Source organism: Rattus norvegicus, chromosome 6 (genome assembly GCF_036323735.1).
Source record: "Rattus norvegicus strain BN/NHsdMcwi chromosome 6, GRCr8, whole genome shotgun sequence".
Classification (NCBI taxonomy): Eukaryota; Metazoa; Chordata; class Mammalia; order Rodentia; family Muridae; genus Rattus; species Rattus norvegicus.
In genome coordinates, this window is record NC_086024.1 from 96,609,078 (window position 1) to 96,625,865 (window position 16,788).

The window sequence follows — 16,788 nt, forward strand, 5'->3', positions numbered from 1 at the left end:
ATCAAAGTAACAGCAGACCATGAGGAAACTCCTGGCTAGAGGTTTCTCTCCTGCCTAATCCACCAGGACCCCACCATCACCACCACTGAGAAAACACAACATCCTTCATCAAGACAGTGGGACACCTGCATGCTAATTTTCCTTGTGTACCCGATAGTCTCCAACTCTGGTATTTTTCAGGCAACAGACACCAGCATGTCACTGTATTTCAACAACTGGTACCTTAATATATTCTAACTTCATTGAATTAGTTTTAACAAAACAGAAACTCCTCACATCTATATTCTTAATAATAGGCCCTGAAGCAGGGTACAAACGGAAGTGACTATGAGTTTATGAACTGATCAATGGTGTAGACAGCTGGGAAGGGTCTGCTCACAGGGGCTCACACATCTGTGCTTCAAAGGACTCTGGGGTCTGCTCTTGTACTTAGGGCTCCTGCTGACTTCAGAGTAAGCCCATCCGTTGTCTACAGGGAAATGGTACTCCTAGTTTGGAGCCTCATCCCAAAGCGTGCTTCCCTCAGTAGCCTGCTTCTGTATTCCTCCAGTTCCCCCTCAATGGCTTCTCCGTGTTTGTTCCAGTGAGCTCATTAGCCTCTACGAACACCAACGCATCACACTGGGAATTCCTTCCTTCCACTGGTGTTAAGGAGGAAACAAGTTGGTAGATTTGACTTTCCAGACTGTTTCCCTTGGGTCTTCTTTCCTACCCACCACTCACTCCCACCCCCAACAAGGCATCAATTATTAGGAGAAGAGGCCAGTGAGGTGGCTTAGCAAGTAAAGTCACTTGCCACCAAGCTCAATGACCCGAATTCTATCTGCAGGAACCAGACAGTGAAAGAAGAGAACAACCTCCCACAAGTTGTCCTCTGAGGTCCACAGCAATGTGTAACTCCCAACATAATAAAATCATCCCATCATCATCATCATCACAATCATCATCACCACCACCACCACCACCACCATCATCACCATCATCATCATTATCACCATCATCATCACCACCACCACCACCATCATCATCACCATCATCATCATCACCACCATCATCACCATCATCATCATCACCACCATCATCACCATCATCATCATTATCACCATCATCATCATTATCACCATCATCATCACCACCACCACCATCATCATCACCACCACCACCACCATCATCATCATCATTTTTATTTTGAGGAGGAGGGAAAAGCTTCTACATTTTGCTGCAAAACACTGCAAATAGAAGCAAATAAATGTCAATAAACATTTATATGCCAGGCAATGGGGTGTTGACCCGATTCTTTCTTACAACAGTTTTATATATTAAACCTGAGTCTCAATGTCTACACATAAATAAACTATACACATGTGTAAACACACACACACACACACACACACACACACACACACACACACACATAGCATGTATAATATGAAAATCCTAGGCACACCCAAAGAATAGAGCAGACAAAGTCACCATCTTCTGTGACAGTGACCATTGGGGAATACCTGTAAAATACCTCACACTACCATGAAAAATAAGTCAGAAACAAGCAGTGTCTCACATGGTGAATGTCTGGCCTGTGGGGCAGGCGGTAGCAAGCTTGATGAAGTTAGGGCCTGAAGCACATCCATGGGAAGTTTGGCAGCTGCTTTCAAGTGCCCAATACTGAAAGCTACCTTTAGTTAGAGCATGCAACTTCCCACACCCCACAGCGAGCCCTCTGGTTGTAGAAGGAACAATGCAAAGACCAACACAGGAAGCACAATGCCATAGAGGTTCTGCTCTCATTAGATGACACCAACCTGGGTAGACCGAGAAAGTCAAGCACATAGATGTGGAAGCAGTCTCTGACCGGTGCACTGGTGAGTGACTGCAAAGAAAGGCGCACTCTGCAATATCTAATTTCAAATTTGTATTTTTTCACCATGCCCTCTCTGTGTCTCTGTGTATCTCTATGTCTCTTTCTCTGTCTCTCTTTCTGTCTCTCTGTGTCTGTCTCTCTGTCTCTCTGTGTCTGTCTCTGTCTCTCTGTGTCTATGTCTCTCTGTCTGTCTGTCTCTCTGTCTCTGTCTCTGTCTCTCTCTTTAAGCAAGCTTCCCCAAAGAACCCTTGCTTTTGCTTCTGAAGTGCTGGGAATATTTCAAATTGTGTGATGAGTTTCTTTAGCCTTTGGTGGTTTCTGTGCACCTTTAGAGGGGTGTCATCTCCCTTCCCTTTTGTGTCTTTTTCTATTCACTCACCCTACTCTATTTTCTCTATTGCTCTAATACTTATGCCGAGTCTTACTCCTTTCAATCCTACCCTTACTCAGCCCCTCCTCCTTCCCCGATCCTGTTCGTCTTTCCAGAAAGCCCACTGTGTGCTTTCATGTCTGTATTTGTAATAATCCAATGAGTTTCACTAGAATTGCTTATAGGATCATGGGTAAGAGGTGTTTACACTTACATAGGCACCTAGCCAGTGAACTGTACCTGAAACCCTCATATGGTGGGAAGTAAGGATGGGTGGATCCCAATTGCTCTTAGGTTACCCTGCCTTGCCTAGCGAGGGGTACTGACCCTCATGAGCTACGCTGCCATCACATTGGTTATAGCTTTAACATATAAATGTTGGGTGTATGAACATTCACACCATAGCATTAATGGCGCCCACAGAACCTTCTATGGTTCTTCCTCCTCATTCTTATACCACGGTGTTTATAGTGATCACACGGTATGGCTTACCCTTACACAAGGCCATGATACCTTGTAGACTAGTCTGCTCCTGGAGTTGGAGGCTCACGACTGGCATATTGTATTATATGGTAGACATCTATATAAATGAATAAATAAATGGATAGGCCAACCAATAAATCAATGACTAGAGTAAGTTACAAAGAGTAGATTTTAGTCTTGTGTGTGGAAACCCGTGAATGGCTGTGAGTTATCCAGCAATGGAGCAAGTGTGATCCCAGTAGGTAGTCTGACAAAGAGAGGAACCTCGACTTTGTGAAGAGTTGCATGGGACAACCATGCTGAGCCCCTTGGACTTCTTGTGAATTTTGTACTAAATGATGCTCACCATACCCTGACATGACGTCCTTCCTCCATCCGTTCCCCTAGAACAGAGTCAGTTGTCCTGGCTGCATGTTAAAAGAAGGAACAGAGTCTAAAATCGGCAGGCAGGATTTAAGAGAGCATGTAAACAAAATCAACAATGGGGAGAACTTTCTGAGCCAGCCAGCCTGATCTTACTCCAAGGCTCTTAATCTTAATTAGGAGAGCATTTGCACCACTGAAAATACAACCAGCCCTAGGAGCAGGAAGGGTAATAGTCACTGTGAGAAGTCCAATGCTTGTAAAACTTACAAAACTTATTATAGTCCCAAATACCAACAATGCAACAGAGACAGAAAGAAACTCAATCCAGAATCCTAAAGAGTTAAGAAGGCTGAAATCGTAAACAAATTCCCACCAATTCCCACTGAAACAGAAACAGTCCTACATGAGGGTTGAGAGCTGAGTGGCTGGGAAGGAAGCCGGGTTATTTCCTGCCACACATGGAATGGTTGTGCATGGACACCTGCTAATGCTTTTTTTTTTTTATCTTTATTAACTTGGGCATTTCTTATTTATATTTCTATTGTCATTCCCTTTCCCTGTTTCCCGGCCAACATGCCCTTAACCCCTCCCCACTTCTCTGTGGGTGTTCCTCTCTCCATCCTTCCCCCATTACTGCCCTCCCCCCACCAATCATGTTCACTGGGGGTTCAGTCTTGGCAGGACCAAGGGCCTCCCCTTCCACCGGTGCTCTTACTAGGCTATTCATTGCTACCTACGAGGTTGAAGCCCAGGGTCAGTCCATGTATAGTCTTTGGGTAGTGACTTAGTCCCTGGAAGCTCTGGTTGGTTGGCATTGTTGTTCATATGGAGTCTCAAGCCCCTTTAAGCTCCTTCAGTCCTTTCTCTGATTCCTTCAACGGGGGTCCCGTTCTCAGTTCAGTGGTTTGCTGCTGGCATTCGCCTAGGTATTTGCTGTATTCTGGCTGTGTCTCTCAGGACAGATCTACATTCAGTTCCTGTCGGCCTGCACTTCTTTGCTTTATCCATCTTATCTAGTTTGGTGGCTGTATATGTATGGGCCACATGTGAAGCATTTGCATTTTGGTCATCCTTCTTGAGTTTCATGGTTCTGTGCATCTAGGGTAATTCGAGCATTTGGGTTAATATCCACTTATCAAAGAGAGCATAAATGTGTGTTTTCAGAAAATTGGACATTAAACTACCTGAGGACCCAGCTATACCTCTCTTGGGCATATACCCAAAAGATGCCCCAACATATAACAAAGACACATATTCCACTATGTTCATAGCAGCCTTATTTATAATAGCCAGAAGCTGGAAAGAACCCAGATGCCCTTCAACAGAGGAATGGATACAGAAAATGTGGTACATCTACACAATGGAATATTACTCAGCTATCAAAAACAACGACTTTATGAAATTCGTAGGCAAATGGATGGAACTGCTAATGCTTTTTGTTTGCTTTGTTTTCTGGAGTTTTTTTTTTTTTTATGACTGAGAAAGTTTCCAGGAAAATTTAAGTGTGTATCTCAGCGGAATAGATCTCCCCCACAGAAAATAAATGCAAAATCTCTGAGGAGAGACATGCTCTACCCCACGAAAACAAAAAGCAACAATAGAGATTTGTTGTGATGTACGGAATCAAAATATCATTCTAGGTTATAACGTAAGCTGCTGAGGAGAACACTGCTGTATAATAGCCTATAATCTATTGCTGGAATACACTTTTTCATGGGTTGAATTTTGTAATTTTTCCAATATTTCAAATTGTTAGCACACATGTTTTAATTTGTTATACCACATATTTCAACTTCACATCAGTTCCAAAAATCATTGGTATAAATAAATTGTGTTCATATGCACGGAGAGTTCTTTCATTTTCTAGTCTTAGAGAAGCTCATCTGTGAGAGTATAATGACGCCATTTCAACCTCTCCCCTTCTAACGCCTCTGTGTCCCTCCATTCAAATCCATGAATTTGATTTGAATCGTCAAATTATTACAATTTCTCAATTATTCTCAGTTCAATTATTACAAATACATGTGTATGTTACATAATATACAGAATGTTATATAACACATAAAATATCAGGTAAAGCACACACCTGAGTTTGTGTGCGTGTGTGTGCGTGCGTGTGTGCCTGTGTGAGTTTGTGTGTGTGTGTGTGTGTGCATGCATGTGTGCGTGTGTGTGTGTGTGCGTGTGTCCTCTCGCTGTTGCTCATATGTACATGCTTAAGGATGGCTGCTTGGGATAAGCTGCCATGGTTTGTCTCTGGAGAAACTGATTCTCTCTCAGCATCCATAAATTTCACAAGGCTGTTATTATGTAGGGGTGTGGCCCTGTGAGATACACCCCCTCCATATTAACATGTCATCTGGGGCCTTGTCATTGTGTAGGTCCTGCTGGGGGCCAGTGTTGAGATTTCACGGGTGCAGCTTGCCTGTGATATGCAGAAGACACTGTCTCATGCCAGATACCCTTCTCCTCTGGCTCTTGCTGTCTTTCTGCCCCCCTTTCCATGATATTCCCTGAGCCTCACTGATGGGGACTGTGGTAGATGTACCAGCTCGGGCCGGACGCTCAACCTTGGTGGTTTTCTCCATTTGACCACATGGATGTCTATGGATTTGTGTAATGGTTTCCATCTGCGGCAGAAAGAAACTCCTTTGGTTCAGGGCAAGAATTACACGTACTTGTGGCTATAAGGGTAAGTATTTAGAATGCAGTTAGGAATTATACCAGTGTAAGAAAGTAGCAGTAGCAGGTTCTCCTCTAGGGCCCATGACCTCTCCAGCCAGGAGCAATTAGCTGGGTTTGCAATACCAGACATGAATTCCATCCTATTGAGCAAGCCTTGAGGCCAATGAGATGGCTGTTGGCTACCCACTACCCTAATCCCATGATATAAATGGCACTATTGCACTCTTGGGAATATCCTGTCATCCTAGTCATTGTTGTGGTTTGAAGGCTTTGGGGAGAACTATTGGTCCTTGGTCTCCCTTGGGCGGCTTGCATAGGAGCCTTAGAAACTATGAGAGTCAGTCCTGAGGGAGGAAGCTTTCAGGTCAGTTCCAGTTTGATTCCTCCAGCATTAGAGTCTAACCCTTCAAGTTCCGGGAAGCAACTAAAGCAAACAGCCTATACTTTTTGGGGATTCTCCCTCTGTATTGTCCCCTTAGCCTCTTTCCTGTTAGCTTTTTTCCAGGTCACTATTTTCCAGGTCCCCTTCACTGCACCTGTGCCCTCTCTAGAGCTCCCCCCAGCCTGTTGTCACTCCAGAGTCAGTCCTCAATACCTAAAGGTTGTTAGCTAAGAATCACAATAAGAGAGAACATACAGGTTGGTCTTTTGGTGTCAATACATCATTTTCTCATTCTACTCATTAACCGGAAAATCTCATGCTTTCATTTTTCTTTCCAGCAGAGAATGCGATTTGTGAGTATAGCACTCTTTCATTATCTGTTTATCAGCTGAAGGCTGTTTCTGTTGTTTCCCTTTTGAGGCTATTGTAAGCAGAGTAGCACTGAACTTGGTTGAGCGAGCACCAGTGGAGGAGACTATCGAGTCCTTTAGGATATGCCAAGAAGTGGCATGGTAGGGAGATACAAATTAAAACTCCTTCAGGAGTTCTTCTCACCCCAGACAGAAGGGCTAAGGTAAGGAAAACATCTGAAATCAAGTGCTGGTGGGAATGGGGATCAGAAACTCTCACTCACTATTGTGAGATTACAAAGTGCAGGGGAAGCCACTACAGAAAGTGATGTGGAGAAGATTCAAAATGCTAAAGCCAGACCCCATTGTATAAAGAGTTTGCAGTTAGCTTGAATGAGTAGTTTTACTTTTTTAAATTGGATATTTTATATATTTACATTTCAAATGTTATCCCCTTTCTCCCTCTCCCATCTCTCTACCCCCTTCTTCTAGGAAGATGTTGCCACTCCCACCTCAACACCCTGGTATTCTCCTACACTGGGAAAACAAGCTTTCACAGGACCAAGGACCTCTCCTCCAATTGATGCTAGACAATGCCATCCTCTGCAACATATGCTGCTGGAGCCATGGGTCCCTCCTTGTGTACTCTTTGGTTGGTGGGTTAGTCCCTGGGAGCTCTGGGAGCTCTGGTTGGTTGATATTGTTGTTCTTTATATGGGGTTGCAAACCCCTTCGGCTCTTTCAGTCCTTTCTCTAACTCCTCCATTGGGGACCCTGTGCTAACTCTGATGGCTAGCAAGTATCCTCATCTGTATCAGTAAGGCTCTGGCAGAGCCTCTCAGAAGACAACCATATCAGGCTCCTGTCAGCATGCACTTCTTGGCATCCACAATAGTGTCTGGGTTTGGTGGCTGCATGTGTGATGGATCCCCAGGTGGGGCAGTCATGGGATGGAAGGAAAGGATGACCTTTCCTTCAGTCTCTGTATTTCCTCCTGTAAGTATTTTGTTCCCCATTCTAAGAAGAACTGAAGAATTCACATTTTGGTCTTCCTTCTTCTTGAGCTTCATGTGGTCTGTGAATTGTATCTTCGATATTCCGAGCTTTGGAGCTAATATCCACTTATCAGTGGGTGTTCTTCTGTGATAGGATTGCCTCACTCAGGATGATATTCTCTAGTTCCACCCATTTGCCTGAAAGTTCATGAAGTCATTGTTTTTGATGGCTGAGTAATATTCCATTGTGTAGATGTACCACATTTTCTGTATCCATTCCTCTGTTGAAGGGCATCTGGGTTCTTTCCAGCTTCTGGCTATTATAAATAAGGCTGCTATGAACATAGTGGAATATGTGTCCTTGTTATATGTTGGAGAATCTTTCAGATATATGCCCGGGAGTGGTATAGCTGGGTCTTCAGGTTGTACTATGCCCAATTTTCTGAGGAACTGACAGACTAATTTCCAGAGTGGTTGTACCAGCTTGCAAACCCACTTACAATGGAGGAGTGTTCCTCTTTCTCTACATCCTCATCAGCATCGCCTGAGTTTTTGATCTTAGCCATATCTGACTGGTGTGAGGTGGAATCTCAGGGTTGTTTGATTTGCATTTCCCTGATGATTAAGGATGTTGAACATTTCTTTAGGTGCTTCTCAGCCATTCGGCATTCCTCAGCTGAGAATAGCTCTGTACCTCATCTTTTGATATGGTTATTTGAATCTCTGGAGTCTAACTTCCTGAGTTCTTTGTATATTTTGAATATTTGCCCTCTATCTGATGTAGGATTGGTAAAGGTCTTTTCTCAATCTATTGGTTCCCATTTTATCCTATTGACAGTGTCTACCTTACAGAAGCTTTGCAGTTTTATGATGTCCCATTTGTCGATTCTTGATCTTAGAGCATACGTCATTGGTGTTCTTTTCAGGAAATCTTCCCCTGTGCCCATGTGTTCAAGACTCTTCCCCACTTTTTCCTCTATTAGTTTCAGTGTATCTGGTTTTATGTGGAGGTCTTTGATCCACTTGAGTTTTGTACAAGGAGATAAGAATGGGTCAATTTGCATTCTTCTACATGCTGACCTCCAGTTGAACTAGCACCATTTGTTGAAAATGCTGCCTTTTTCCATTGGATGGTTTTAGCTCCTTTTTCAAAGATCAAGTGACCATAGGTGTGTGGGTTCATTTCTGGGTCTTCAATTCTATTCCACTGGTCTATCTGCCTGTCTCTGTACCAATACCATGCAGTTTTTATCACTATTGCTCTGTAATACTGCTTGAGGTCAGGAATGGTGATTCCCTCAGAAGTTCTTTTATTGTTGAGAATAGTTTTTGCTATCCTGGGTTTTTTTTTCTGTTATTCTTCATAGAGTTCTTTGTAACTCTATGAAGAATTGAGTTGGAATTTTGATGAGGATTTCATTGAAAATGGATGGATGGATGTTTTGTGTATATGGATGTCTGTTCACCACGTCTGCTTTGCCCATAAAGGCCAGAAGAGAGTGCAAGATCTCTTGAACCATAGTTAGAGATGGCTGTGAGCCACCATGTGGGTGCAGAGAATCATACCCAGAAGCCCCTGGAGAGCAACAAGCATGCTCTTAACCACCAAGTCAGCCCCAGTCTTAAGCATTTGAATGATCCATGTGGTAGAGCTTCCTCACCTCAGGCCACTGACACTCATGCAAACTAATCTATCACAATATATGTATATAAATGTGTACATATGTATGTGTGTGAATGCATGACACTAATATAGACATATGTAGTAGGCTAGATAAGAAAATCACCTTTATTTGGTAAATTTGTATTTAACAGCATGTCTGCATTGGTCCCCAGTTAGTAGTGCTGTTTGGAGAGGTTCAGGAGGTGTGGCCTTGTTGTAGGAAATGAGTCAGTGGGTGTTGGATTGAGAGCTTAGAGACTCCAGTCATTTTGATTTAACTCTCTTTACTTCCTATGGGGTTCAAGATGTAAGCCCTCACCTGCCTGCTCCTGCCCCATGCCTTTACTAGGCATCATGGGCTCTATGCTCTGGAATCATAAACCCAAATAAACCCTTTCTTCTATAAGTTGCCTTGGCCATGGTGTTTTATCATAGCAACAGAAAAGTCACTAACACAGAATTCTAATTCAATTTATGCTTATCTTTGTGGCTGTTCAGTTTGACTCTGTGAGCATCCATTATCTGGGTTGGCTAGGACATGAAAATCCTGAAGCACCCTTATAATTGAAAAGAAGTCCTTTCTGTTCATCTGCACTTTCAAAAGATAAAGTATCTTGAGATGTCTGTACCTTAGGTACCTGTACACACAAGGTCAAAAGGGAGCTTTCCTGTAACAATATCTCAGAAGACCACCTTTAAAAAGCTGGGTGAAAACATTCACCAACAAAGTAACATGCATTTCTGTAGCTTGCTTTTTTGCCCTGTTCCATCAGGGATACATTTGTCTGCCCCTAACTTTTGTTTCCTGACTGCTCTCACTGCTGTTCTCAGGTGCTTGTTTGCATGGGTGTGGACTGCCGTCATGTCTTACTGTGTAAAGTAGGATATAAGGCCTCACAAATACATCTCTTTTAAAAATATAAGATGGCAGCTCAGATCTCTGCATAAATGCCTTTTAAAGAAATTTTAGAATGTGGTAAGGCATTATGCTCTGCTAGCAAAGTGGTGGTGGTGGATTCTTTTCTAAGTCTGTAGCCTCACTAGCTCTAGGAAGCTGGCTAGGTCTCCAGTACCAGGGGTGGGTCCCCCTATCAAGTGGGTGTTACATCTAACTGGACAGTTGTTGGTTGTCATTGACGTGTGAGTGCTCCTTATTGTGCCCTTATGCACATGTCACCACGTTAGTTATTGTCATCGTTCATGGGTGCTGCAGCTGGGCTGAACTGTCTAACAGCTTTCCTCTCTTAGCAGCTCATGCAGCATTTTCTGGAAGCTATGCAACAAGGAGGAGGCTTTCAGGTTAGATCCAGTTCAAATCATCTTAAATCCTGTGCCCTAACCTAAGTGTACAGTGTCTTCAGTAATAGGGGCCCACCCTCAACCCCTGAGGCCATCAAGGGCTATATCTATAATGTGTTTTGTTTGGAGAGTCGCTTGATCAACTGTGATCTGTCAGAAATTGGATTACTCATACCTGGTACTGGGAATTCTGTTAGTTTGTTCTTGTGGGGAGCACGTTCAGCCCAAGTGGCTTCACTTCCTTATAATTTTAGTAAATATAAAATAATATATCCTTAGGGGCTTTGTTAACGTGGAAAGGATAGAACTTCATGTAGTCGCAATCTTAGATAAAGAACTAGAGACAGCTTGGACGGTCTATCTGGGAGATGCGTCTCCTTATTGGTTAGCATCAGCTCTGACACCATAAACACCCCAACAATAAAAACACACAGCAGGGTGTCTGTATGCATCTCTGTGTATGCGTATGTATGTGTGTTTGTGTGTTAACAATAATAATCAAAGAAAAAGGAGTTATCATCTTGAGAGTAGATGGGGAAATAGGGGTTTGAGGGAGGGTGACTGGAAGGAGAACAGGGAGAGAACAGTGATTTAACTCCATTTCAATTTAAAGAACATTTAAAAAGTTAAATATCTGATGGCAAATGAATGGGTAAAAAAGAATGGATAAAAAATGTGGTGCATTTACACAATAAAATATTGCCCAGCTGTTAAAAAGAAACAGAATCATGAAGTTTGCAGGTAAATTTAGGGAGCTAGAAAAAAATAATCCCAAGTGAGTTCACCCTGACTTAAAAAGACAAATATACTATGTATTCGCTTACATATGAATGTTAGCTCTGAGGTGTTTCATATGCAGGGTACAGTCCACACAACCACAGAAGTCAGGCATGGAGTAAGGGACTGGGGGTGGGGGAAGGATTTCCAGAGGAAGAAGAAACAGAATAGACATTTATGAGGAGGCAGAGTGGGGACTAGAATGGGAAGGTTCCATGGAGGGGAGAGAAAGGGGGAGTAACGCTGAAACTAAGGACCATTGAGGGGTTATACAGAGGACTAATACAGGGGGAGCTTCTGAAATATACACGTATGAAGGTGACCTACATGAGATTGCAAATTAGAGGAACAGTCGAGCCTTAACTAGTGCCTCTCTCCACTGAATGAACCTCCGGTGGCAGGAATGCATTACATTTCACTGATTTTTTATTTTTATTTTTGGCCAAAAGGGGCCCATGGAAACCTCCCAAACAGACGAGGCTATTGGTCGCTCTCCACAAACTGATGGTAAGACCCTATTGCTGAAGGTAACATTTGTGTAACTCATTGAACACAAAGAATTTGGGCTGGTGGCTACCTAGACTCTTCATCCTGACTGACCATCAGTGCTCATGGCCCTGGGAGGTACTCGGCACCCTGCAAGAGAAGAAAGGTGAACACCAGTCTAGCTACAAACCCTTCGTTCTACCATGGTGACCTGCCTGCGAGATGTGCTGGTGCAGCAGTGGCACGGAAGTTATGGGAGTAACCAACCATTATCTGATTGGATTTAAGGCCCACTCCATAGATATAACCCATGGTTGACACTGCTCAGATGGCCTAGATCCTGAGACTAGACAGAACATGGACCTATGGGGACAGCCACATTCTACTGTCCTGCCAAAGGAATACAGCAATAAAGTGGCTCCTAACGACATTTTGCTATACTCGTAGATCAGTGCCTTGCTCAGCCATCATCAGAGAAGCTTCCTCCTGCAGAAGACAGAACAAACACAGAGACCCACAACTGGACAATGGGCAGAGAATGAGAGACTTTGGAACACTTAGTCCTAAATGGGACAGCTCCATTCAGGGAACTCTGTGGAAGAGAGGCAGAAAGACAGTAAGAATGAGCATGGATTAAAGATACCAAGGAAACAAGGCCTTTCTAGACACAGCAGGACTAATGCACACATGAACTCACAGAGACTGTCCCAGCACTCACAGGGCCTAAATAGGTCTAAGCCACACAGAGAGAGTGGATACAAGTCTCCATTCCAACCAAGAAGCTATCTCTAATGGACAACTGCTAAGAGCAGGGAAGTGGTTTTCTCCAGTGGCATCTTACTGGGTATGCGAATGGCATGTAAGGGCAGGCCCCATGCCCAGCAGGAGATGGCTGCTACAATGAATTCAGTGGCATTTTGGAGGGTTTCTGTCTTGTAATGTTTTGTGGAGGTTTTTATTTTCCTATAGGGCTTTTGCTTATATTTATGGTTTTCAGTTTTGCGTTTTTATGGAACCTCTCTGTGTGCAAACATGTGCACCTCTGCATGTGTGTGTTTCTCCTGTTTCTTGGGCTCTTTCTGTTTGTTTTACTTGTCTGTTTTCTAATGAGAGAAAGAAAGAAAGGGTGTGGCTTTGGGTGGGAAGAAAGGCGGTGAGGATCTGGGAGGAGTTGGGGGGAGGGGAAACTATGATGAGAACATAATGAATGAAAAAAAAACTACTTCCAATGAAAAGTAAAATTACAAATAAAAAGCTCACTGTTTCCATAAAGAGAATAAATTGGAATAATATTTTTCTATGTGACATGTAATTGATTTAATTCTTTCTTTAGGATAATTTGTAAAAATATACTAGTAAAATTTTAAAATACATAATTCCAGTGCATACTTACATGCATATATTATATAATTATCAGAATCTAATGTGTTTAAGTTTGAAATCGTGATACGGATAAGAAGGAGAGAAAGGAGAATCAAAGAAGTAAATTTTGTTTGAAAATGCCCACCCCCTCACCCCCAAAGCTTAACACGCCACTTCCTAGTCTTTCAGCAAATTTCTATAAATCTAAAGAACTAAAACAGACATTAGTATAAAATCATTTTATCTAATACACAAATAAATTTTTCTGCATATTTCAAATTTGAAAGTTATCTAGACACCCCTAACAATTAAATTATATTTTTAGACTGATATTATGAAGGTTTTTATTTTTCTGTATTTCATGTTTCAAGAAGTTCTTCAACGCTCTGGATTATGGCATTTAGAACTGTCATTTAGAATTGTCATTTAGAAATATTGCCCAAGCTGTGTAAAGCACATTCTTTATTCTTTTCATGTTTTTCATATGTTTTAGAAAGGGCCGGGCTAGAATCACAAGAAGAATGCTGACGGAGCCAAGCACGCACTTTGCATGTAGCCATGTCTTATTTCCTCTGAGCAAATGCCCTGGAATTTTCTCCATTCTTGAATCTGGGATTTTTAAGTATTATGCGGTGCCTATTCGATGGGACTCTTTCAAACAGAACACTCTCTGGACAGCAAATTATGAGCCAGCAGAGTCCTGTGGGGATTGTTGGCACAGAGCAGGAGAACTGAGCCTTGAGGCTCTGGAAAGCCAATTAATTCTTGTCAGTGCTTCCCGCAGAGCTGGCAGATGTGGGCACTGAGGTATCCAGCTCGAGCATCTGCCCAGGTAGGATTCTGTCCTGTTACACTCTTAAATACAAATCTGTGTGATAAAGGTGCTTTTCCTATCCGGCCTACTATATGTGCATACATTACTGTTATATATGCACGCACATACATGTATACATATAATATGAGGGAGCTTCTAGGAGATTAGTGTGTGCAAGTCGCCATGGGCCAGGTAGGGAAGATCTAGCACAAAGAAAATGAACGTGAACGTGTCTGAGGGACCATGCACTAATGGGACACGGTGGGGGAGGGGGGTGAAATTAATCTGAGATGCAAGATGTCACAATCGTTAGTGGCTCCCACATGGGCCTGCTGGGAGGACTGCCTCTGTGAACCTCCTGTAACTCTCCTGTAGCTCGCTTTTCTCTGTGTTGTGTTTGAGGGTTTTGTGTTATATTTACAAATTTCCTTGCCCCTTAGTGGTTCTTTCATCTTGCTCCTGACCCCCACATTCTAGATAAACCCCTTAAAGAAAAATATTTTCCATGTACAGAGATTCCTCCAAACATCTGAGCTCAGCATCTCCTTTGCGGAATTTAGAAACCTAGTTTATGCAGAGGCCGATCGATCTCCATCAGAGTAAGTGTGTGAACAGACGCCCCTGCAGATGGAAGCCAGGCAGAAGGGCCAAGAAAATTCTGTGACCTGAAAGCATTTGGAATGACAATTTCCAAATTTCATTTTACAATTTTAGAGAAGTGCTTCTAACAGACATAGAAAGATCCACAGGTCACAATTTTTAGTCAAAGAATGAAAACAAACTGAATCATTTGCTACCTCCCCATCCCCCCAACCTCTCTCTCTCTCTCTCTCTCTCTCTCTCTCTCTCTCTCTCTCTCTGTGTGTGTGTGTGTGTGTGTGTGTGTGTGTGTGTGTGTGTGTGCATGTGTGTACAGACAGGCAAGCACAGAGGATGGGTATTTGACTTAGTCCTATTCCATGTTTAATTCTCTAGCTGCAGAAGAATAGGACAAAGGTGACTTCCTGAACCAATTGTGCTTTCCCCACCTTGCTCCCAGTCTCAAACCTTTAGTCCTAAATCCACAGCTCCATGCTGAATCCTCTTGAAATGGAGCTAAATTCCAATGGGTAGCCACTGGAATTTAGACACCGCTTAGACAATTTGAATTCCAGCGGTGACAATCTGGGCAATTTGTCTTCTTAGAGCTTCAATTAATCAGTCTTTAAAACGGGAAGAGTAGTAATAGTGTCACCTTTCTGAGCTACTATTGGAATTAAATGAGATATGATACTTTAGCTCATTCAGACACATAGTATACACTCAATAAATCAGAACTATTGATTTTATTATCTGTTTTGCAGGAAGGACATTAGGCATCTGCAGCACACTAATGCCCATTGGCTAGTTGCTTTATCTCTAATAATATGCTCTCGGGGTAGCTTGTACCAGAAGGTGATCCTTGCTTGTTGCTCTCTGGCATCTGCCTTGGATGCTAAATTCCCCGGAGGACAAAGCCACACTGCTCTGCATGACTGCCTGGGCTAGAAATGACAGGGGCATGGGCTCTGTTACCAACATACAGATGATTGTGTTGAACAGGACAACTTGAAAATTACCAAGAATTTGGTAAGGTACAGGGAAGGAATGTGGGTGTTCGACAGTAAGATTTCTCCATTCTGAGCAGAGTCCATTCTCCTCACAGGAGCTGAGAAGTGGGGCCCAAGGTTTATGGTGATAGTTCAGTAACTCTGTACAGTCCCATGTCACTCAGAGACATAGAGAATGCTGGCAAAGAGAGGCTAATGACACCAGAAGGTTCACTAGAGAAGCATCTGTAACACCTTTCTCCCGAAGTTACAAAAATAGACGGCCAAGAGTGCCGGGAAGAATGGAAGCACTGTTAATGGGCATAAACTGACACACAGGTTAAAAACATGGCTGAAGGGCGAGAGTGTGTGATTGGGGTGAGCATGCACTCATTTCCCAGGCTCCGCTGCCTTAGGCCTCCAGGTGATGGAAGGCTGTGCCTTCTCCAGGGTCAGGCAGAGGCACTGGGTCTAAACACTCCCCAGTCTTGGAGCAAAGGACAGTGGGATACGGAGGTTGACAGAGCCCTCTGTGAAGGATGGGTCAGCCAGAGAAGCCTCTATGTCGTCTACCCAACGTTCTCTCGTAATTCAGCATCTTGTGGCTTAACCTGACAAGGGGCACTGAGAACCCTAGGCACATCCGCTCTCTGCTAGCTTTACTATGGGACAAATAAACAGAACAACATGGTTTTTCTTTTTACCAAGCCTGCCTGAGACTCCAAGCCAAGACCAACAACATTCTTGGGAGGTTAAGGGTGAGCACCTTTCTTCTTTCTCTCCATAGCTCATGGCTTTCTTTAAGGCTTGTCTGCTAGTCCCATACAACTGGTTTAGCTCTGGGGATTATAAAATTCATGTTCAATAAAAACTGACTTGAAAGATTTCTTTTTATTCCTGTGAAACACCAGTGAGTTTTTTGTTTGTTTGTTTCTGTTTTTGTATTTTTTTGCATGGAAAGTTTTCAATTTAGGAAAAAAATAATATCTGTCTGAGGAAAAACTCAGCCTAACAGTCAGCTCACACCCAGTGTCTTGGAGTTCTCAGTGAGACAGAGAGCTGCCCAGAGCTGAGTACAGTAGAAGAGGTCCTGGGGGCTTGAAAGGTGGGTGCATTTGTTTATTGTTGGGGTTCCCTTGTTCAATACTTTTTGCCTGCTATTTAAACATGGGAATGTGATTCCATGACCCTCTATGATAGATATCATTATTTTGGAGGTGGTAGTGGAAATCAATATATATATAAATTTATTTAGATCTCAAGAAAGGTCCCCTACAACTCTCATAGACTTTCCATTGATATTACAAATCCACTTACTCACAGGATG

General features: G+C 42.9%; 1 protein-coding gene and 1 pseudogene across 1 annotated transcript in view; both read right to left on the reverse strand.

The window, feature by feature from the left end:
- The window catches only part of Rtn1 (reticulon 1), a 220,204-nt gene that overhangs the window by 109,941 nt on the left and 93,475 nt on the right, over nt 1-16,788 (reverse strand). The window lies entirely within an intron of this gene.
- The window catches only part of LOC134479219 (large ribosomal subunit protein eL8-like), a 40,334-nt pseudogene continuing 23,546 nt past the window's right edge, over nt 1-16,788 (reverse strand).